Source organism: Podarcis muralis, chromosome 4 (genome assembly GCF_964188315.1).
Source record: "Podarcis muralis chromosome 4, rPodMur119.hap1.1, whole genome shotgun sequence".
Classification (NCBI taxonomy): Eukaryota; Metazoa; Chordata; class Lepidosauria; order Squamata; family Lacertidae; genus Podarcis; species Podarcis muralis.
Genome location: NC_135658.1, coordinates 71,679,500 through 71,703,343, shown reverse-complemented (window position 1 = coordinate 71,703,343; position 23,844 = coordinate 71,679,500). Strand labels below are relative to the sequence as shown.

At 42.2% G+C, this 23,844-nt stretch overlaps 1 protein-coding gene across 1 annotated transcript in view; it reads right to left on the bottom strand.

The window, feature by feature from the left end:
• Positions 1 to 22,590, bottom strand: part of ZBED1 (zinc finger BED-type containing 1) — a 42,033-nt gene extending 19,443 nt beyond the window's left edge. Inside the window, exon 1 of the mRNA XM_028727769.2 lies at positions 22,485 to 22,590. The gene's annotated coding sequence lies outside the window, so the exon portion shown is untranslated. The remainder of the gene's footprint in view (positions 1 to 22,484) is intronic.
• Between the last annotated feature and the right edge of the window lie 1,254 nt (positions 22,591 to 23,844).

The following is a 23,844-nucleotide window of genomic DNA, read 5'->3' as shown; positions in this document are numbered from 1 at the left end:
ATATTAATTTATATCCTTAAGATACATGTACTAACAGTCATTGCATCTGCAATGTGAACTGCTGGTGGTATGCTGTTGTTAGTATTACAGTGGTACCTCTGGATGCAAACGGGATCCATTCCAGAGCCCCGTTTGTATCCAGAGCAGAACACAACCCACGTCTGTGTGTGTGCGAGTCGCAATTTGCTGCTTCTGTGCATGCGTGCGACGTCATTTTGAGCACCTGTGCATGCGCGAGTGGCGAAACCTGGAAGTAATGCGTTCCATTACTTCCAGGTCACCACGGAGCGTAATCTGAAAATGCTCAACCTGAAACGACTTTAAACCAAGGTATGACTGCATTTGTATATTATTGTTTCTCTCTTCTCTCTCTTTCTTTAATTTTATTTCATCTTTTTATCCTTTTATTTTTGCTTCTCTTGTAAAATTTGCAATTAAAAATATTTTTTTTTAAAAAATGGACACAGGCAACAAGCCTCTCTGAGGAGAGAATTCTACACCTGTGTAGTAAGTGTCCATAGAATCAAACCCTAATGGAATATGAAGAACCTGAGAACACTGGCTCTCCAACCACTAGGCAGATAGAAGCTGGAAGGGGCACATCAATTTGTGAATCAGGGTGCTTGCAGGTGAGTGTCTAACTTGACACTGCATGGAAGTTTTTCTTAGTGTATGTGATGCTGCTAACATCAAATGCCATCCTGTACTCCTTCCCTCCCACATTGCAAGTAAAATCTGATAAGTGGGATCATCTTAAAAGATGGTCCTGGTTGTGGGCAGGCCCTCAACCCAGTTCCCCCCACCCTGGTGTGGGCGGAGTAATACCCTCACGCCAGGGTGGCACCATGATCACCCCAGCCCTATTGGCCAATCATTTTGAGTGAAGTGATCGTGGGAGGTATAAAAGCGGCACTGTGATGTGTGCCAAGCACCTGCTTCATGCTGCTGATCACCCGCCCACCCTCCCTTTAATTTAGGTGTCCTCTGGCCTTGCTTTGGACTTTGGTTGGTCACCCATCTTGGAATGGGGACTGGGTAGGAATTTTTCCATTTGGCAGATTAGCATTAGCCTTTTGGTTTTCGCCTACTTCTTAGCAATCATCACAACTTTGTAAGGTTTGGTGGTTAGGCATTGGCTTATTGATGACTGGGGGAGGGGAGGTCGGCCATTGCCTGCCCTCCATTGTCCAAGGGTATTCCGTTAAAGGAATCCGGGGCCTGGATCCTGTCCAAAGTCTGGTTGAGGGGCTAGGGCCATGCCAGGCCTCTGGGAAGAGCGGGGGAGATGCAGGCGGGTTCCCCCGAAGGAGCTTCCTCTTTTGGTGGTTTACCCTTACTGACTTCCTGCAAAGGGGGCAGGAGTCCGATATAGTCTTTTGCCAATGCCTAAGCCAATACCGCTCACATTTGCTGTAATCAATACAGTGGTACCTCAGGTTAAGAACTTGTTCTGGAGGACTGTTCTTAACCTGAGGTACCACTTTAGGGGTACCTCACTAATGGGGCCTCCCGCTGCTGCCACGCCACCGCCGTGCAATTTCTGTTCTCATCCTGAAAGCAAAGTTCTTAACCTGAGGTACTATTTCTGGGTTAGCAGAGTCTGTAACCTGAAGCGTCTGTAACCCGAGGTACCACTGTAAAGTTGTGACCTAAATTTTGCCCATTAACCTTAAACCAAAATTCTGCATCAGTGTTATTCTTAACAGGGGCTGGCTTGAGGGTCTTGACACGCAAGTTACAAAAACCTGTTGCCAATGGCCTACTTGCAGTAGATGAACAACCTGTTTGCAATATTAAGCACCCTCAATGAAAAGAACATAGTGAATCCAGCACCAAAGGCAGCTCTAGCTGAAGAGTGATTGTGATCTCTTTCCAATATCCAAGCCTGCATGTCCAGTCCTACATGTTGTGCTTCAGTAATGACTCCAATACGACAAAACATTCATGTTAAATGGAAAACAGAGTTACAAAGGTAGTAGCACTTGCAATAGCTGCTGGTTATCAAAGAGATAAATTACCTGAGGTAGCATTCCTTTTATAAACCAGAACATTGTGTTGGATAGGGGAGGCCAAGATTTAATCATGAAGATCACTTTCATAGCTTTAGTCTTGCACAAATTATTTTCATCACGAATTTTCTCACAGTGCTATTGCAAGTTTACAATAAGCACACACTGTAAACTTCCATTGGGATAGGCAGGGTGGAGAAAGCTGTTTTATTTTGTTCCTGTTACCTGAAATATGTTCATTGACGCCAGTGCCCAATATTGAGCATTCTGGAGTAAGTGCTTTGCAAACAGCTGCCTTACCTAGGCAAAGGCTAATATAAAGAACATTTTCTTTAGGACAGATGCATTCTATATTTTGGCTGTAATTTTAAACTTGCTTGCTTAGACACAGAAATCAGTCACACTTATATCCCCAGAAAACATATTTAGGATTAGGGTGTAAGTCTGCTAAAAATAAAAATATACTGTAATTGCCCTCTTTGGGAAAGGATTGTCACTTTGAGCCTCATAAAAGCTATATTCCCTTAGGTACGTACAGTAATAAGGGAAGTGCTGAAGACAACTGCAAACTTTCATTGTGGGAGTCATATTTCCACAGCAAGATTTAGGTAAGGTTTTTATTCCCTGTGGGTTTTTGTTTGGTTAGGAGTTTCAAAATTACATTATGAAACACCTGTAATAATTTTTCTGTACCTGAAAGGCACTGAGAAATATCTCCCACTGCTTGCTATCAGCACCTTGCTGTGCATTTTCAGCTGCCTTCCTAAATTGAGTAAAGCTGTCAAGTTGTGCTTCCAATTACTATGATCACTAATATATGGAGCCTGTTGATCACATCATTCATATTCTATTTTTTATGTCATAGTAAGTCAACCCAACCAAATAAAAAACTTAACTAAATGCAAAAAATAACTTTATTTGAAATATTTTTATTTGCTCTAATCTAATACTAGCTTAATGACAGAACAAGCTATCTGAAATATACTTGGAGTCGAGAGTGGATTTCATGCTCTTTATTCAGCTTATAGTGGTGAGGAGGAATGGAAGTTCCCCCAGAATGTCTGCTTTATATACATTATTTACACAATGGGCCCCACGTGATTGGCTAATTCAGGGATTCTCCTGTAGGCCAATCAGGTTGCGGATTCACTTCCACCTGGAGCGGGATTGAGTGGCTCCTGTGGACCAATCAGACTGCTGCATTCTGGATCCTATAGTTCCAGGACCAATCAGACTGCTGCATTTTGGATCCTATTCAACTCGGTACATAACACCATCTAATAAAATTAATAAAATATGCTTAAATGAGGGCTATCATTCCCTACCAGCAAACTCAGGTGGTTGTAGGTTGACAGAAATGAGGCAACTGAGAAACAAGAGAGAGGTATAAGCATGTTCTAGTAAACGCCAAGGTATTTAGAAATACAAAATATTTTTAAACACGTACAGGCTAATGAGGATTGAGCTAGTCAGTTGCCTCAAGGAGCCATGGGAGTGTCAATTGGTTTATAGCATCCTCTAGGATGGCGTTTAGCTGAGCATTCCTAATAAGGTGTGAGGAGACACAGCAACATTTTGGTGCAGGTCCCACTCGTTCCTGTATGCATACTAAAAACAAAAACAAACAAAAAATCCCACCACCAGGGTTTCTTTTCCCCTTGTCTCCTTCATGCTGATGTCCTTTTCCCTACCCCCCATCTAGCTTTTCTTCTCTCCCTCCTCTCCTTAGGGCATGTGCCAACAGCCACAATATAAGATTATGGATATTCACCCTGAGTAAAATTAACATAATGGAGGTTCATGTGCTTACTCAGAAGTAAGTCCCATCAAGTTCCATGGGGCTTACACCCACATAATTACCGGTAGGTGCAGCATTCCAGCATTGAAAGCAGAACATAAAGGGGTGTAGATTTAGCATGCAGTTCTCAGGAAATGCCTTCTTGCTTCCATGGAAAAGACCCTTATACAGATACTACCACGAACTTTTCTCTTCCAAAAGATGGAATCTCTGAACAACTAGTAATCTCAGAAATAAAATAGAAGCCATTGACTCACTTCACACTTCCTGAAATCAATGTCCCCCAGCGGCTGAACAGCCACATTCTGCTTTTATACAAAATATCAAAACAAAATTATACCAGATACCATGGGAATATCTGTGTACATTGATAGAAGAAGATATGTCAACAGGAGAGCAGTACACAACGAATCTTATAGTTTAAGTTTCACTTTGTTCATATTCAGTGCTTTTTTCCTTTTAAACCCTATCTATTTTCTTCAGGTAAGCAGGCTGACATTTCTTTTTTTTAAAGATAACAGGTGCTTCTCAGCTTAAATAAACCCAGGAAATGGCCTCAGAAAGCATTTAACACCATCTTTAGAACTGTCAGATATTAGGATTATCATATGTAATATTGTGGTGAGTCAACCTTTCAAGTCAGAAAGCTCTTGGTAAACTAAAGCCACTTGCAATTTTATTTTATTTTATTTTAGGCATAACTGAAACACTTGTTGGCTGCATCATTTATGCTCATCAATCTTACTATCCACTTCATATCCACAAGTTGGTTAGGGTGGTTAACAACCTTCATTATAGTTTTAATATAAACTAAGAAGAACTATATGTGTTATTTCCTTGTTAGCAAGCCATTCATTGTATGTCTGAGTGGATTTATCCAAGATTAATACAGGAAGTGTCACATCCTATATATTTGGGTTAGTTAGCTAAGTCAAAAGGATCTGCACTTTCAGGGAAGCAGTTACATTCATTGGTGTTTTCAGGCTAACCTAAGACCCTCATGGTTATTTTCAAAGAACAGGAAGTAAAATACAAATGTAACACCTTCCTGTTCAACATTTATTTCATTTACCTTGCCTTACCCTACCCCCAAAATAGCTTAAGTTAGCATACATGAGCTATTCCACATTATGCTCAGCATAACCCAAGCTTTGAGACAGAGACTTGCATTCCTGTAAGTGGCACCACCAAGAAGGGATTAAAAACTCTGGTTTTCCCAGTCGAACACCCCACATAATGGCTGGATTTGGATGATTTTCTTCAGCTTCATGTTTGCTTCCTGGTCCCTCCCATCCTCCCTTTGCACCAGTGGCTGCTGGTGCCTATTAAGGCATGTGGATTGAAGGTTACAATGGGGCAGCTCTATGCCCATATATATGAGAGATGGGGCTTGTCCACACCAGAGTTTACTGTGATTTTGCAGCTGTTTGCATTCCTGTCTAATATGCATAGTCCACATTACGTTAGTGTCAAAACAACAGCAGCAATCATCTCAAGGTTTTCCCCCTTGGGAGATATTGGGTGCCCAACCACTTCACTGGAGATCACAGATGATTGGTTTTGAAGTGGGTGGATAATAATAATAATAATTTATTCCCCCAGCCACTCTGGGCGGCTTTCAACACAATATTAAAATACAATAGTCTATTAAACATTAAAAGCTTCCCTAAACAGGGCTGCCTTCAGATGTCTTCTAAATGTCATATAGTTGTTTTTCTCTTTGACATCTGGTGGGAGGGCGTTCCACAGGGTGGGTGCCACTACCGAGAAGGCCCTCTGCCTGGTTCCCTGTAACTTGGCTTCTCGCAGCAAGAGAACCACCAGAAGGCCCTTGGCACTGGACCTCAGTGTCCGGGCAGAACGATGGAGGTGGAGGTATACTGGACAGAGGCCATTTAGGGCTTTAAAGGTCAGGACCAACACTTTGTATTGTGCTTGGGAACATACTCGGGATCAGTTGTCACCTTCTGCTACTCATCTCTCTCTGCCCTTTACCTCCTCAGCGCTTTCATTTCTGACTGTGCTTGTATCTTTTTCCAGTGTGCTCCTGAATGGAGGATTTTTTTTCTTTCCTTTGATCCCACAGATTTGCAGAAAACCAGAACAACGCACAAGCAAACTGCATTAAAAAAAAATTCTACACCAGATATATTGGGCAGCAATCTGAAAAATCTGTGCCGAGAATTTACAATTCTTTTAATTTCTTCTGCAGCATACCACCCAAGCCTTTTTTTTAATTTGATCCCTCAGATTTGCACCAAACAAGAAAACTGCACAAGTAAGTTTGTAATTGCTCATGTGGTTTTGCACATTTCTTGGGTGAGGAAAGTTTCTTAAGAACAAGGTGCATGTGCGGTTGACTGCAGGCAAGTGCTGGTGGTACTTAAGTAGAAGAACAGAATCAACAAATTAGAAGGTGGAGAAAACCACAAAACCACATGCTTACTTGTATGAATGGGAAGGACAGAAGTTGCTCCTCATGTACTAATTCAATTGGGGGGGGGGTGGACTGCTCTGCTCTAATTTGAAGGGGAGGGGATTAACAGCTACTTAATGCTCAGAAGTGGACAAGCCCAAAGTCTCCCTAAACTCACTTAGACATAACTCACTTAGAAATATTGTACATTAAACTTTGTATGGGGCAATAAGAAAGAAGATAAATTGTTGCCTATAGCTCCAAACATGATGATATAAACTCAAACTATGGTAATCTGTTTAGCAGGAGGAAGGGAGAAATAGTCTGAGCAAATCCAGCAAGGAATTGGGGGTGTGAAAGGGAGTTGGCTGGAAGAGAGAAGGTTTCTTCTCTCTGTTTCCTTTTTAAAGTTATGGATTTTTTAAAAAAAACATAAGTTAGCCCATATTTTGCACATGTCTTTTGATCTTGTATTGCTGACACCATAGACCACCTCCCATTAAAAACAGTATCCTATATAGAATCACAGAATCGTAGAGTTGGAAGGGACCACAAGGGTCATCTAGTCCAGCCCCCTGCAATGCAGGAATCTCAATACCCTTCCAATTTGAAACCATACCAGACCCTGCTTAGCTTTGTCAATGTGCTAGCAGTTTTATTGCTGCACCACTATATCTTCCCAGAGCTGCAATATTATAATTGGTGGCAGCAGCCACACCCTGCAGGAAAAGAACAACCCAAATGCGGGAAACATAATTTGTGATAACAGGGCTGGGAATGTTGGGTGTGTTGCTGCAGCTGCAACATGTGGCTGCTCAGAGGCCAGTTCCTGGACAAATCAGAGAGCCCTTTGGAAAGTAATTAAGGAGGAAGGCGACAAGATTCCCTCTGGTATTTCACAAGTTAAAGGTAAAGGAAAGCAGCAATGTACCATTCTCTCTCTCTCTCTCTCTCTCTCTCTCTCTCTCTCTCGCTCGCGCGCGCGCGCACACACACACACACACACCATGATGTCTCTGTTATGGAACTGTACAGTGTGGGCTAGTCAGGAGCAACCCTGGAGGCAACAGCCAACTAAAACTGAAAAACATTTACAACTGCATATATATATAATAGCTTCTGACTTGCATGGTGCTAGTTAAGATAAATTCTGCATGATATCATTGGTCATTATTTGGTGTAGCACCGGAAATGGAATTTTTTGTTTAGCAATGGTAAAGAAACAGTGTCAGGCTACACATAAGACGCTGGAATGCTGAGCTGGTAGAATAACTACCTCTTTAGACTGCAGGTTGGCGGTGGGATACCATTTCTGAATGTGAAAGAGAGAGAAAAAGAAATGGAAAACTACCACATCAGAGGAAAGCATTATACAGTATACAAACATTTCTGGTTTTCTAATTGCATTGAGGGGTTTTTGTTGCAGAATAAGATGGCAGGATGCTGAGATAATAAAATAAAGTGTGCCACTTGAGGCTGCAGATGAAGATCACATTTTGGATGCTCCGCTCTATAGAAAACCAGTATAATGGTCAAAGGTGTGGACTGGAACCTTTCGATCAGATGTACTAATTACGTACTTGCAGGCAAGTTCTGCTTTGTTAATATTAGGGCATTCTAAAATGGCATTTTCCTACCTGCAGACCCAAGTAGCACATCACACACTAACACCTCAAAATTCTATCTTGTTAGTCCATGCATGTGTATATTAGGCCCAAGTTAATTATCATAGTTTTATTTCACTAGGTCAGCTTTGCAGTTTGTTTTATGAAAGCAGCTGTAAATAGTAAGTGGTAAATTTTTTCTCAAAAGAACAAGATAAAATACTAGCTTAGTTGTTGCTATCATCCTTATTGGATTTTTGTGTTGATCTTCCTCCTAAAGGGCATTTAGGCTGGAAGATTATGACTTACCCCAAGCAGAGCAAGAATTTGAATTGTTAATTTTTTTATTTTATTTATTGGTCACTACTTTACCAAGGTAACTCAAAGCGCCTTACAATATATAAACAAAGAAACACATATATGAAAACCAGCCTAAAAGAAAGCAAATAAATAGCTAAAAGACAATGCAGATTGCACTAGTAAATAAATATGTAAGATGGACAACAGCAATGGGGTTGGTAGTAGAACTTTTTTCTTTACAGTTATGAAGAATGCTTGCACCAGCAGTGCAAATATGTAGCATAAAGATGACGGCATCTTCCCCACTCCCATTTACATTTATATCCTGCCTTTTTTCCATCTTGGAACCCAAGGCAGAATACATATGGTTCCCAAGTGGTCATCCGTCCAACACTGACCAGACCAAAATCTGTTTAGCTTCAGCAATGTAGTGGTGACCTTACATGAAGAACAACTCCCATTGTTCTAGGTGCATTTTGTGACACGGAATTTCATTAGTGCGAACAGTTTCTGACCTCTGGGCGCAGTACTGTGCCTAAGATTTCAGATTACAACTGTAGAGTGGAAGAAAAGGAGGAGCTTTTTCTGCCTTTCCACTTCCAGCTACTCTCTGAAGACCGGAGAAGAGACCCTCTTAAGAATATTAGGGGGGTGGGCAGGGGAAGGACTAGACCATGTGAAAAAGGAACATAATATTTTAGCTGCAGTTCTCTCATTTTCAACATTGTATTCTTGTTATTAGAAAAAGTGCACCTAGACATTCTGTTGTTGTGCCCATAACCTAGGTTTAAGGTGCCATTTAGCTCCTAGCTTTCATATCTCAGTTTCTAACACCGCTTACACACCTTCAGGTCATACTCTGCGACACTTTTGGCCATGAATAATGCAGTGTTGTTTTTCTTAAAACGAAGTTGCCTTACAAGACCCCTGATTCACAGTTCCAAACTAAATAACAAAGGGCAATTTTAGAAAAGGAATCTACACTAGCAACTGTCCTTGTGGCTTTGTCATAGTAATAACTTATGTAATCATACATATGCAGAGTATAACAATGAAATTATTCCTTTTCAAATGGTGGAATAGCCCATAATTTGGTTCTCAGGGTAACCCCATTCACATTAGTTTAATTCAAATCATGATGCCACAGAGAAGAGAGCAGATTCTTAAATCACATGTTCTTATCATCTTCCTATGATCAAATCTAGATCTACCTATTCATGATGCAACAATTATCAACATGAGAGTTCCTGTTATATCCAAAATGGCAGAACTTGTGGCATGATCCAGCCAGTGAAAAGCACTTTTAAGCCCCATACACATCAAGAGGGGAGTTGGCATGTGTTAAATCAGGATAGTCCACAAAGATGAAGCATGTATAAGCCTCGGAGTCTACCAAGTTCAAAAACGTCTTGGACAGGATTTACAACAATCTATGTAGGTTACACACTGCAAAATTTTAAAAGGTTTTCAGTGGTCCCATGTTAAGAATGAGAAAACCCAGCCTTTTCATAATTTTGACAAGCAGGCAATTAAAACTTTTAGGCTTTCTAATTTACAGTCCAAGCAAATTAAATTATAAAAAGCTCTGACAGTTTTGCTCGAAACTTTAAACAATCTTTTTTTCATGATTTGGCCCAATCACGATTCTAGTATACTAAGTAAATATTGGTATGTTTCAAACTTTATTTTTATAAATTTGTGGGCAGCAACTCTAAAAACAATTTCAAAAAGAGGCTTGTGAATTTGAATGCTTTAGTGTGTTGTACTAATGTAACTTTCTTGGGATGCAATTTATTAGTTCAGGGTCAGGGAAACTGTGGCCCTACGGATGTTGCTGTGCTACAAGTTCCATTATCCCTGACAGCTGCCCACGCTAGCTGGGGCTGATAGGAGTCCAACAATATTGGGAGGGCCACAGTCTCCCACCCCTGTAGTAATTCGAACTAGATCCTTATTGAGCAACCGGGTCTATAGGAGAGCACACAGGATTCAAAGTCAGCTATATTATATGCCACAAGTAGGTACAACTATAGTTCAGAAACAAAACACAGACCAACTCCATGTACTCAGCAAATCTCTCATTAGGTTCTTCAAGGAAGTAGTCTATGAAGAAATTTCTAAAATCAAAGATCATGCACTATGAATTCTGTGGATGTATAATCTGGATTGTTCTCTAAAGACCTCCCAACAGCATATTCCACTGAGCACAATGGAACCTACTTCTGGGAATGTACGTGTCTGCAAGTAAAAGGAGTGAGAATTAATAATTACAAAATTAGCTATATTGGAACCTGAAACAGGACAGATGGCAAGGACAGTCTGATGACATGCTCTGAGCCTGTTGGATTCTGAATCTGCACCAATTCTGACTTGCAGCTAACAGTCTCAGTGCAGAAAACTGTTTCCCTTCCTACAAATATAAATAATCAATTCTTCAAAGGCACTGTATGATTCCCATGATGCTCCATCTGAAAGAATATCTGTAACGTAACTTCATGCCAAGCTCTTCTTTGCTGGGAAAGGAAATTCTTCCTCCCCTTCCATAAAGGGGAACAAACCACAACCACGACCACAGAACTGTCTTATCTAGTAGCAGCATTAACCTGCATACTGTACATTGTTGCATAAGCAGGTTTATTGCAGTGCTGTTGAAGCATATCTTCATTGCTTCAGACAAAGAGTGAGGTATAGCAATGCACAGATGCATGTCAAGCTAATGACTCTGAATGTTCTGAGATGCCTTCAGAGATATTTAGATATTTAGTTTATTGTTTTTGTTTTTAAGGCTCCACATGCTGCCATTTATTTCTTGGACTCTTTGATAAGGATTATGTCGAGACTGAGCAGATGGTGATGTTAAAGGCAGAAAGCATTGTATCTAAAATATCCTTATTAATCTAATAATTTGGTGGTCAGTAATAATTAGGGGAAGTTTTAGCACCACAGCTATATCTTCTCGCTTTAAATAATGTAAGCTTCACTATAGTGCCCACTATAAGGGCAGTAAATTTATAAGCCTTGTATGGATGCAAATGAGCAACATCTCATTTCTCAGTCTCATAACTGGCCCCCTTTTATAGCATATTTAAACAAAGAATATCTACTCTCTGATAACCATTCCATTCTTCTCAGCATAACCTTCAGCTATTTAGCAGGTGATGCAGAGTTGCGATTTGCTATGGCAATTAGTGGCAAAATGCACATTCCTTAACACTTATTTCAGCTGTAAAGTTAAGCCAGTGAGTGTCTTTCTGTATGCTCCCAGCATTGTATTTTATCTTCACTGATGTCATGTTTCCATTAACCTCCCACTTAGCTGAAATCCCCACTAGGCTTAATAGAATGGTATTACTGTATGAAATAAAAACAAGTCATTAAAACAGCGACTGATTGTCAACTTCGTTTTAATCCTTGTTCAATATACATATCTCATAAGGGTGGCAGTGATAACTCGTTATCTTTCTAAGTGCAATTAAATTAAAAGAGGTTTTAAAAGAAATCTGCTCTACAAGTTAGCTAATTGTGTCAATTTATTTTCCCTAAAGACCATGATTAATGAAGGCCTTACTTAATTATTATTGTAGGTATAGTCAGTCTATTTCTCAAATATATTTGTCATGTATGGCTCAATGAACATATGACCTACAGTGGAAATGGAGAAAAAACTGCATGTTCTGTATTATGTATGCACTAAGTTTGTCATTCATTTCCACAGATCTAAGGGACACATCACAGATTCCAAGAAGCAGCCTTAGGGGTTTTTTTTCAGACAAAAGGTCTGCACAATTTCTATTAAAAAAAGAATTTATAAAAACTAAAGTTCAAACGTCTGCTTTTTAATAGTTCTACAGTAAATAGTGAGAAATTTTTGTTGCATAATCCCTCTCTTGTATGTCTCTTAAATCAATGTTTCCATGTATCTTTTCCAGTGGCATTTATTTTTGTTCTAGCTCCTCAGCTGATACTGTGTTCCCTTTCTTTCTGTCTCAACTCATCTGCTGTGAAGCTTCTCATTACTATGATGCTCTAGGGCCTAATGTTTGGGCTGCAGTCCTATCTATATACACATACCAATTGTATCCAATGGAACTTACTTCTGAGCAGGCTTGTATAGTATTGCATTGCTAGTGTTGATTTAGAAGTGACAGAGGGAGACATAAAACAAGTATAACACAACTTGAGAAAATGTTACGTCAATGCAATTCAAAATATGCAGACATTGCTGAGTGCACCTGCTGATAGGAAACTTGGAGTATCAATGAGGGTTGATTTTAGGGCAACAGGTGGCTTGTAAGAATACAAAATAATGTGCTGGAAGAGTATACCTAGTTGATTTCCTATTTTAAAAAGGCACACACAGAGAAGAAAATACAAACACACACACTTTCTCTCTCTAATGCATATTAGAACTCTGGGTTCACAACTTCTAACTCACAAGTCATGAACTATGAACTACAGTGGTACCTTAGGTTACATATGCTTCAGGTTACAGACTCCGCTAACCCAGAAATAGTGCTTCAGGTTAAGAACTTTGCTTCAGGATGAGAACAGAAATCATGCTCCGGCAGCACAGCAGCAGCGGGAGGCCCAATTAGCTAAAGTGGTGCTTCAGGTTAAGAACAGTTTCAGGTTAAGAACGGACCTCCAGAACGAATTAAGTGCTTAACCTGAGGTACCACTGTATAGATCATGTGGTACAGAGTAGTTGGATACTGGCAATCCAGATTATTTCCAGCCATGAAGATTGCTAGGTCAGAATGTCTCAATACAATTTACCAACCTTCAACTTTATCACAGAGAGTGTTATGAGGATAATCATATTATGTTCCTAAATGTAACTGAGCTTTTGAGGATATTGTGACTAATCTTTTTAGATAGCAGCAGGTAAATAATCTAAAAAGAGCAATGAAGGCCCATTTTATAAAGGGATCCATTTCCAGTTTTACCACCTTTTTACACTCAAATGAGCTCCGTGCACCTGGAGTGCCACAAACATCACTGAGTGTAAGTAAGATCAGGTCTTATCTCCTACATACTGGCCTGGTTCCCAGGTGACATTCAGCCATGGTTTGTTTAGCTTAACTGTGATCTGAATTCTCCAGTGCCAACTAACTATGGTTTGTTCGTGGCCAACAAAACAGAACATGAAACCGTAGTTTGAAGTCGGCTTACAAATCTTAGTTTATGTTAACCATAGTTTCTCATTACATCCAAACCCTCTATCATGGCTTAATCCTGGCTTGTTTTGATGCCTTACTCCAAAAGCTACAGAGACAAAAATGGTTAAAAAATTATAATTAGCTTAAATAAGTCGTAGTTACTTTGTTCATCTACAAGACATCATGGTTTGTTCAACACACCTTGGTTAAAACAAACAAGGGTAATTGCAGCCATGGAGTCAGTTCAGTAGGGCGTGGATTAGCACCGTGAAGCTAAAAATTAATTTACTAGTTACACAGAAGGCTGTTTACACGTGTTAGACAATGGACCTGTGTATAATTGTAAGGTAAGACCATAAATTGAATAAAACTCACACATCAACCCTAAAGGAAACAAAGCCAACTATGCAGTGAGAAATGCTTGCTAATTTTTATTACATCAATTTGTAATTCAGAGTTGAATGCAACTAAGTAATTCTTAGAGTAGACCCACTGAAATCAATGGACAAGTTAGTAATAACTTAAGACTGCAGTCCTAACACCACTTACAGGGGAATAAACACCACTGAATTCAGTAGTATTTCTGAGTAGACATGGTTAGGATTACACTATAATTTAAGTCCATTGATTGCGATGGCTGTAAATTGGGTATGATTTCATTAGATCCAACAATTATTCCTAAAGGTAGGGATAGGGGATAAATTTGATTCAGTTTGCATGGAAAGTTGAAGCTATGAAATTCACACTTTCCAAAACAATATGAGGTATCTTTCAAAATCTGTACTTATCTAAATTTTGTGATGCAGCTCTAGAAGCAAAGCTTATAAAAATGCATATATTAAAGTGTGTGCAAAAAAGGAACATATTAGGAAAAATAACATACAAAAAATGGTTACATAACTGTGTACAATTTTTTTAGCAGAAACTTGTGCTCAAATACTGAAGAATTTGCAAGAGAATTGTTTTTTTTAATCAAATTGCTGCAGAAATATGGCTAACTGAATTTAATTTGAGAAAAAAATGAGAGACTAAGATCCTTCCATCCCTACCTAAAGATTTCTTTAAAATGCAGTGTGCAACACTGAATACACACAAAACTCCAGCCAAGGTTAAAACCTATATAAACTTCTATAAACATGTACAAATCTATTAAAAGCACCATGATATGGTGCGATCCTTCAGATTCATTGAAACCACTCATCATTTGGTTCACTGCTCATGGCAAACAAGCTGTTACATTTCTGAAAGTTCTAAAATGCTACAAGTATCACATTGAGAATCTGATTCAAAGCGTTTTTGTTTGTTTCACAAAAATGTAGCTTTAGTATTCCTCTAACGCAAGTCTGCATTGCATAACCCTCTTAAAACAGCAATCATTAACAAACCAAACTACTTTGTGTTACAACTAGTAGGTATTTTATTGATATATAAATTGCTTGTTTTTAAAATATACTCTAGAAATGTAACACATTGGAAAAAAGAAACTTGTATTAAAGGTTAAGAAAATATCTGTGAAATTCCAGACATAGGATTTTGTTAGAGTCTTTTCAGTACTCACTCCCTGAAGACCACAAACCCCCGGAAAGCCATTTTAAGAAAATAATATCTCAGAAGTTGAAAATTGTGTTGATTCATTTTCTTTTGCAGCTGAATGTAAAGACACTTAAACAGAAAACCTCTTTAAGGTTTGTTTTCACTCATTGGTAACTAAAACATCATCATTATTTTTTTTAAATCCCATTAATAAGTCAGTAACTTCCTGTTTCTCCTATCTTTGCAGCAGTAGACCCTCCTAATAGCTTTGTACCTTCCATCAAATGCACCCCCCCCCACACACACACTTACCCAACAATATAACAAGAAGTCCGGGTTTATTAAAAATGCTTCACTAAGGCTCTATCTCTGCTCAATGTATGTTTTGCCACTGAGCTTAATCAGAGCCCTGCCCCCTTCAAGAGTAACAGTGCAATCGTAAGCTTGTACTCAGAAGCAAAATGTTTAGGATTGCAGCTGGGAAGAGCAAGCCTATACTCCATAACTCCTAGGGAAGGGAAGGGAGAGAGAGAGAAGTACCCGCGGGGAGGTATAGAAGCATAGAATTGCACTCATCTTTAGCTTGCTTGGCCAGCAGCAGTCAAATCAGAGGCAAATGAAAGAGACCTTTCTGGACTCAAGCCCCCGTTGCAAACACAACTGAGCAGTTCCCAACCTACTCAGCCATAGAAGCAGACAGGAAGCAGAAACATCATGGGTCATCTCCCCTCACACTCATACCACTTCCAGATTCAGTTGTGTATACCAGGAGCACATGGGTTGCCCAGGAAGCGCTATATCAGCCCACCCTTTGCTGTCAGTGCCAAAAGAGCCACTGCCCCCCTGAGACCTGATAGCATCCAGTTCCCTACCTTCAGTCCCATCCTGAAGCCCAATCCTACTAAGGGGAAAGGCATTTCAATCCACTATGCTCTAGCAATGGAAAACAAAAAACAGAAAAATGAATGTGGCATAATCATAGGCTTTATTGAACAGCATTTCAATAAAGGAGGAGTGGGTGGGGAGGGAAATCATATAGAGGGTTGCCAACCAGTCATCCAAGCAGAGCTCCTGTGCCTCAGAAAGCAGCACAATGGTCAGCAGGATGGTGGCAGGATCTGTTTCTCTCACGGCTTCAGCTCCACATTAGGACACTTACTTGACTATGTATTGCATAGCTGGTATGGAGTTGGCAATGAATCAGGAGCTTGTCTAGTGCAAGTGAGGAACAAGGATGGGTTGGGCCTCCTTCCTGGTCCACTTGGCATGCAGTGTGGGAGAAGGTCCTTTACAGCAGTCTGTGGAGAGCAAGGGAAGACAGAGAGCAATAAGCAATAAGTAACAGATGCAACACAAAGTCCATGAATGTGGGCGCACAGTAGGTGTTTGTGAGGAGGTGAGGAGGAAGAGGGAGTGGGAGTGGGGTACCTGAGTTATTGGCCAGAACTCAGTCTCCTTCACCTTGGGAAGGGAAGTGACTGAGGCCATACTCGCCCTGGTGGGCTGCAGTGCAACTCTCTGTGTGGAGGAACAGCTTATTCTGCTCTGTGTGCCCAGGATGTGTTCCTGTCAGGCAAAAGAGCTCACGAGTCTTTGGCCAGCAGTGGTAATGGCTGGATTGGAGTGTTTGCTTTTGAGAGTGACTACTCCTGCCTGTTTGGGGGAACCAAGCATTATTGCAATACAATATAGGCAAGGCATCCATACGCAAAGAGGGGGAAACTGTTGCAGGAATTCCACTTTGTAGGATGGCTGCCTTCTCTGCTCGCTTACCTGTGTGGAGTGCTCTGTTCTTGCAGTTCCAGTTGTGGCACTGTAGTGGGAGTTGCAGGTTGGTGTTTGTGTCTGGAGTCCTAAGGTGAAGTACCTGTTAGGATCCTAGATAGAGAAATGTTAGCAATGTGCTCAAGTCCCTCTGTCTCTTCTGGAGACAGGCAATTTAATGAAACACTCCCTGTTTGTTCAAAGTGCACCTTCTTTATGTTTCCCATCACCATGTGTACATGATCTGAGTGAGGCCTGAAAGATATATGCCTATGCTAGGTACCCAGTTATCTTATTTATGATCTCTCTGTATGCTGTAACTGAGTGCTGATTTGCACCATATCTTACATGCTCTCATAATGATGTGAATGAGGAAGGAGAGTGGTAGGGGAACAGGAAGTTTTGTTTTGTTTTGCTCTTCACTGAGTTGAATCGGAGGAATTTTCCTTACATCAGCTCCATGGTCAGTGTCGCTGCCCCATTTTGGCTGCTAGGCCAGCAGAGTTGTGCTGGTATACAAGATATGCAGCAGTATGTTTCATGTTCTCCTGTTGTTGTTGGTGGTGGTGGTGGTGCTTCTTCCCTATCCTACAAATAATCCCTCTGCCAGCATAACTGAAGGATAAAATTGAGTTCTAAAGTACTTAGCTATTTTAAGTACAAGTGGTAAAGGCAAGGCACATTTCCGGTATGAAACACTCCTGTTTGTGAGTATTGATTACTTGGTTATTAGTGCTAGTGCAAAGTGGAGGTGTGGGTGGATATATAAGTAATATGTGCAATAGGTTTGGTATATCAGCAGCAGCACTATATATCCACAAGAAATGCCTGCTAAAATGCTTAATATTTTCAGAGCCTAAGCTTTAATCATCCTCACAGCAGAGTTTCAGAGAAGATGAATATATGATAGCTTCCTTCAGATATCTGACAGGCTGTCATGCAAAAGGTGAACAGAGAACAGGGAACGAACCTCAAATGGGTGGAAATGGCAGGGAAGCAGATTTGAACTAAACATTAGGGTAAAGGCTGTCCAATAGTGGGGGAGGCTGTTGCGGAAGATGGTGGCAGCTCCTTCCTTGGGGGTGTTTAAGCAGAGGCTTGACAACAAAATGACAGGGTTGCTGTAGTCAGTGGAGGCTGGCTCATTAGGGCAAAGGGAGCACTGAACAACCAATCTCAGTCTTCTCTGCTATTTTGCTTACAACCAGTCACAGGGTAGCTCTGGATATCATTGGCTCTGGCTGCTGGTTTTAATGGACCCTAGCCACCAGTGGCTGAAGTTGCATCTGGCATGGCAGGACTGAGCTAGCCTAGATGACCTCTGAAGTTTCTTCCATCCATGTGAGGCCACGCTGATTATTAGTGCTGAATATTCATAAACCTAGGAAAGTTGCCTTTAAAGCTTACTTTAGCATTTCCCGATCCTAACATTGCTTTGCACTTATCTAATGAATTTCTCCATTTCCAGCTCATGCCACAATGCACAGACCACAGAATTGTAGAATTACCAGGGTTTTGTTTTGTTTTGTTTTTAACTTTCTGTGCCTTTTACAGGTTCAGGACAAAGGGGAGGGGAAATCAACAGGTACAGATTTTCCCTCCCTCTGTTTACTGAATCAGGATGGGGAAAACCAACACACATTTCATGTCTCAGCTACCTGTAGCTGTTCATAGCAAACTGTTAGGAAAGCAGTTAGCCCTTAAGAAAGTCTCCATTATAAGTAATGGTTGTTAGAATATAGGGACAAGAGAGAGCATCATTAGCAATTACTCGAATTAACTTATGTTTGTATCTCACTTTTCCTCCAATGAGCTAAGTGCATCTCCTGCTCCCCACTCCTACTTTCACTACAACCCTGTAAATTAGGGTTAGACTGAGGGCAAATCCATATTGTAGTTTAATGTGGATAGTAAGCTTCCTGTACCTCCATTAATTCTCCATTATCCATATTCTCTAAATCACTGCCTTTTCACACTTCCCCCTCCTTCAGTCCATATTTTCTCATGCTCTCTCCTTTTTTTGGAATATCCCTGGTATGAGAACATCTGGATTGAGGGAATGGAAAGTGTAGAAAGGCAGGGATTTGGAGGTGGATGTCATGTGGTCAATGGAGAATTAATGCAGGTACAGGAAACTTACTATCCTCATTAAACAGTAGTATGGGTGACTCCTGAGAGATGAAGGCTGGAAAAGTTATCTCAGGAACTTCATGGCTGAGCCATGGCTTTCTTAGCTCAAGTTGTACTTGAACCTTGATTTCTTTGTTATAAGTGCAACACTTTATCCCTATATCTTTGGGAGAAATCAGAAACTAGAAATGTCAGCAGATCACTTATGTTGTTTGTGGAATGTCAAGGATTGGTCAATTAAGATATAATATCCCACCTATCAGGGGGAAAGAACATTGCATGCAGGAAGTTCCAGGTGCAATCCCTGGCATCTCCAGCAGAATGGACCAGGTTAACAGGTGATGAGAAAGACCTCTCTGCCTAAGACTCTGGAGTGCTACTACCTGTTATACAATACTAGGAAAGACAAACCAAAAAGTAGGAACCGGTATAAGGCAGACATTACATGAGTGGTTCACACGCCATCTGGTATTTTACCAAAAAAGATGCACGCAAATGAGAATGTATCTACCCTGAATAGTATGCTTCTCTCAAACAACATGCTCTTTAATGGTTCAGTCAGGGGTGAATAGAAAAAGTGCTGGTGCCAGATTCCAACTCACCTTCCCAATAATGATAGAGAAAAGTAGAGAGACTGATGCTCAAGTGTTGCTTGTTCCCAGGGACAGCAACAACTATATATTTAGACTTTAAAGCAGGCTTCACCAGCCTGATGCCCTCCAGCTGCTGCTGGAGTGTAACTCCTATCAGCCCCAGCCATCACAGGACACATTGGCAAAGGCTGCTTTAAAATGACATAAATATACATTCTCACAACATTTCCATATCAGGGAGGAAAAGCAGAACTTCATTTGAGTTTTTCCCCCTACTACATACTAAAGTTATATAAGGTGATATATTCATTTGCAAACTGAAGTTGCTGTGTATTCATAGTAATGGCCTGATCCAATGTAGGTTCACTCAGGAGTAAGTCCCGCTGAGTTCCATGGATTTACTTTCAAGGAAGCATTACACAGAACTGGGTTTGCAAAATCATAGCACCATGGTCCTAAATGCATTTACCTGGACAGTAAATTCCATTTATTTTAATTGGAATTTGCTTCCAAGTAATTGCTTAGGAGTTAGGTGTTAAGTGATGCACAGCAATTTTAATTAGTAAAATCCTGTATTTCATTATACATAGTGTCACACTATAAATTTCTGGAGGGCTGAGGTACAGTTAGTGCGAGTTACGAATATTTATTCTGTTGCATAACATATAAAGATACTTCACCATGTACTGAAGTAATAAGAGGTATGCATACTGCATATAGAAACCTGCAGTTTCACAACCTGTACAAATGTGATGCTGCTTAATCGTGTGTCATGTATATGAATTTACACACCCGCTCATCCACAAGAATAAATGAAATATATTAATAAAACTTACACTTTGTGAAACAGCTTGATATATGAAAAAATATTTTCCTCTACATACATTAGCCCTACTATCCTTCCTGCAATGGGGCTCAACACCAAAGGCACAATACATCAGAAATCTGTTATGCACATCCGTAATTGAAATGAACAGGAGCAATGCAAAAACACCAACATGCTCTTCAGTAGCTCCCATTCATTTTGAAGTGAGCGTGCACAGGAGAAAAACCCTATGAATTGCATGTCCATTTATTCTATTTATTTATTAAGATATGTGCATCACATTTCAGATGCCAGAGAGAGAGAGAGAGTTGTTTGTTGAAGATTTACTGAAAATCATGTGGTATTTTAGATAGTGTTCAGGCACAAGGAGCCTACCATTGTAGGGAATAGTTTTCAGCAAAAATGGTCTAGTTGTTTTAGACATCTGCTTGTGACCTTTTACTTGCTCACAGAGTCTTGAGCAGCAGGCATTTCAGCTGAAGAGAGGAGAAGATGATAAACAAATGGATTCAGCAATATAGTTGCCAGGCATGTAAACATGGATGACATTGCTGCTGTAATCACATTAGTTTGTAGGGTGCATTACCAATAACATCAAGACTGATCAACTAGCCATGTCAGAAGATCTTTGAGGTGCAATGCAAGCAGGAGCAAAATTCACTGGATATCACTATAGAAGGGCATCTCTCGCTCTCTCTCTCTCTTTCCAGACTATATAAACAAGGCTCCATGGGTAGGAAGTCACCTTGAGGCAATGCAATGCAACATCATCTCAAATCACAGAGTTGCACTTTGAGTACATGGAGGGGGGAGGGTTAAAACAAAATCCATTTCCTTCTTGTCTCCCTTCCCCATAGTGTCCCTCTTAATTGGTGCATATGCCGTGTGAGACAGAGGTAGTGTATCTGTCTCACACAGCATATATACCAATTATGGGTGAATACATCATGTAGTCTCTGCTCTCATTCCTAGACCTTCTACTGTCTACAGTACAGCCTGAAGGTTTATTGCCTCCCCCTCTCGTTTCAGAAAGACACCTCAGTTCCATCACCTCCATCTAGTCAGTGTGTCTTACATTCTCCCCTGCCACTATTTTACAGAAGGCTAGGGTAAGCGAGGTCAATATGATACATTGTCATCATCATCATTTTAATCTCCTATGAGGCTGTCCACATTCTGTCTTCTCTGTGCAGGCAATATAAGAAGAGAGCAGACTGCACTTCCCATAGCATTCCTGATATTTATAATATAGCAACACACACATTTACTGGCTTTGCAATTGAACACATTGAGTGCAATCCACCTCCCACTTAATTCAATGGCAAAATTTCCTACTGATTTATTTTAATGGAATGGGATTTCACCCACTATCAGAAAAGCTAGGGGGTGGGGAAGTTGTTTTAAATGCAGAGCTATTATCTAAAAAGGATGCATATATATTCCTCTTATCCCAGCCCCAAGACTATTTCAAATGCTTTTGCCATTAATTAGTAAATACTCCACCAAACCCCCCTCCAAACCTTCAATGGGTATTTCAAAATGCAAATCTATGCAAGGTGAAATGTATAATATGCAAAATCATTCCCAAGTGTTTATGCCATGAACCATATTTTCTGCCCTTGGAATCTTGCACACACGAGGTCTAATTTTCAATTACTTTCTTGATTTTCCACCTTTTGAATTCACAAAGCGTTCGTTCCTTCTGTCACACGAGCTTACCTTTCTGGTCTGTTTAGCAGTGCAGCTACCTCCTGCATACCAATTTAGGGGCTGCAAAGACAACCTAACAGTCCTTGATCGCAGCCTCGCACCTTCCCAATCACACATTGATCCTGTGTGCATTTTAAAACCCTACTTTTTTTTTTAAGAAGACAGCAGCAACTAACGCTTCCTCTCTTGCTCAGACATCTACTTCTATGTTTCTTTAGCACGCACACCCCTTCTCCCCAACTCCCCATTTGTTGAATTACAGGTAAGATGATGCAGAGGGGCCAGCGCAGACACGGAGAGGCTACTTCGCATTTTCTCCAGATTTAAGTCCGCAAGGAAAACCATCGGGAGACCACACGAGTAGAGGAAGAGCTGACCAGGGATCCGTGCCTCCCCCCCCCCCCGCCATCCTCACACACACAGACACTTAGGGTGATGATGACTGTATGGAGAAGCAGCAGCCCAAACAGCCTGGTACTGCAGTGCTTTCTGGAGGATCAGACAGACAGCTATTCTCATGGTTAAGGTTGGGTCCCCCCCCCCTTCAAAAAATACAACAACCCACCTTTGTTGCTGCTGCAAATGATTGTTTCAGAACTTTTCTGGGCCCCGTTTGTAAACAAGATGCGTGGGGAAACTCACCGGGTCGTCCTGATCTCTGTCTGAAGGTCAATCCCGGGCTAGCTTGGATGGCAGCTTTCCTCGAGGGGCTCCGGGAGGCTCGGGTCCGATTCCTGGCCCTTTCCCCGCCTGGCGTCTTCCCTCCTCTCTGGCCGTCCTCCCCGATCCGTTTGCGGCGACCCGAAGGCGCCCCTCTATTCAGCCTTCCTCGCCCAGCAGCCTCGCCGCCGACGCTCAGATGCCGTGGTCGCAATCCACATCGCGGCAGATGTACCACAGGATCACATAGAGGATGAGCAGGATGGCGAAGATGAACAAAGCCACCAGAATCGCCTTGGTCACCGGGGAGATGAGGGACTGCATGACCCCCGCGCCCGAGGAGCTCGCTCGCCAGTCGGCAGCCCGCGTCGGAGAAGGGAGGCACAAGCCGAGGACGGACCAGGCAGGCGAGGAGGCGGCGGCAGCCTCCACACCGAAGTCCCCCCGTCGCCTGAAAGAGCCCCGCTAAAACCTGGGCTGCCTCCGCATTGGTTCGTGCCAAGCTGAGGAGGCGAGGGCGCGAGGCTGAGGCGCCGGGCGAGCGGGCTTCCCTCCCGCCTCCTCGTCAGGGCGCCCGGAGAAGAGGCAGGCGGACTGGCTGACGGACTGACCCCGCGGGGCTCTCACCAGCCGGCGCTCGCCCGCTCCGGCAGCCACGGCCGCAGCGAAGGGGCTGGGGAGCTGAGGGGGCAGGCGGCGAGAAGTTAGCCCGCCCAACGGCGCGGCCATGGGCGCCCCGCGCGCGCCGCCGGGAGGGCTCCTCGGTGGGTTTTGGCTGGCTGAAAGAAGAAGGATGCTCTGCCCGCGCGTCGCCTTCCCTTTCAGTCAGAGGCGGGCTGAGGTGAGGCTGCTGTTGCTGCCGAGCGAGCGCCTTCAAAGTTGGGCGGCGGCGAGGCGACAGCCCGCAGGTGGTGATGGGGACAGGTGGGGAAAGCCAGGCTCCTCCTGGGAAGCTCCGTGAGGAAAGCCATCAAAGGGCAGCGCCGGAAAGCGGGCAGCTCGGAGGCGCGAGCGGCGGAGGGCGCGCGCCTGGAAGTTCCTTCTGGCCGCCCCGCCGCGGTGCTCCCCGCCTGCGCTTGTCCGAGTGCGTCTGTGCGCGCTTCTGCAGCGGAGGCAGCCGGCTCGCCGCAGACGCGAGACCCGCCTGATTAGTATTCCGCCCAGCAGCGCGCCTTCGCTCTTTTTCCCGCCTCCTTCCCACTCGCCCGCCCGCCCGCCCCTCGCGCCTCGTCTAGTCCTTCCTCTCCCTCATACCGCCAGTGTAGCCGGGGAAACCTCGGCTGTCATTGACTCTCTCTCTCTGTGTGTGCTGTGACTGTAATTACAAGGGAGTATGAAATGC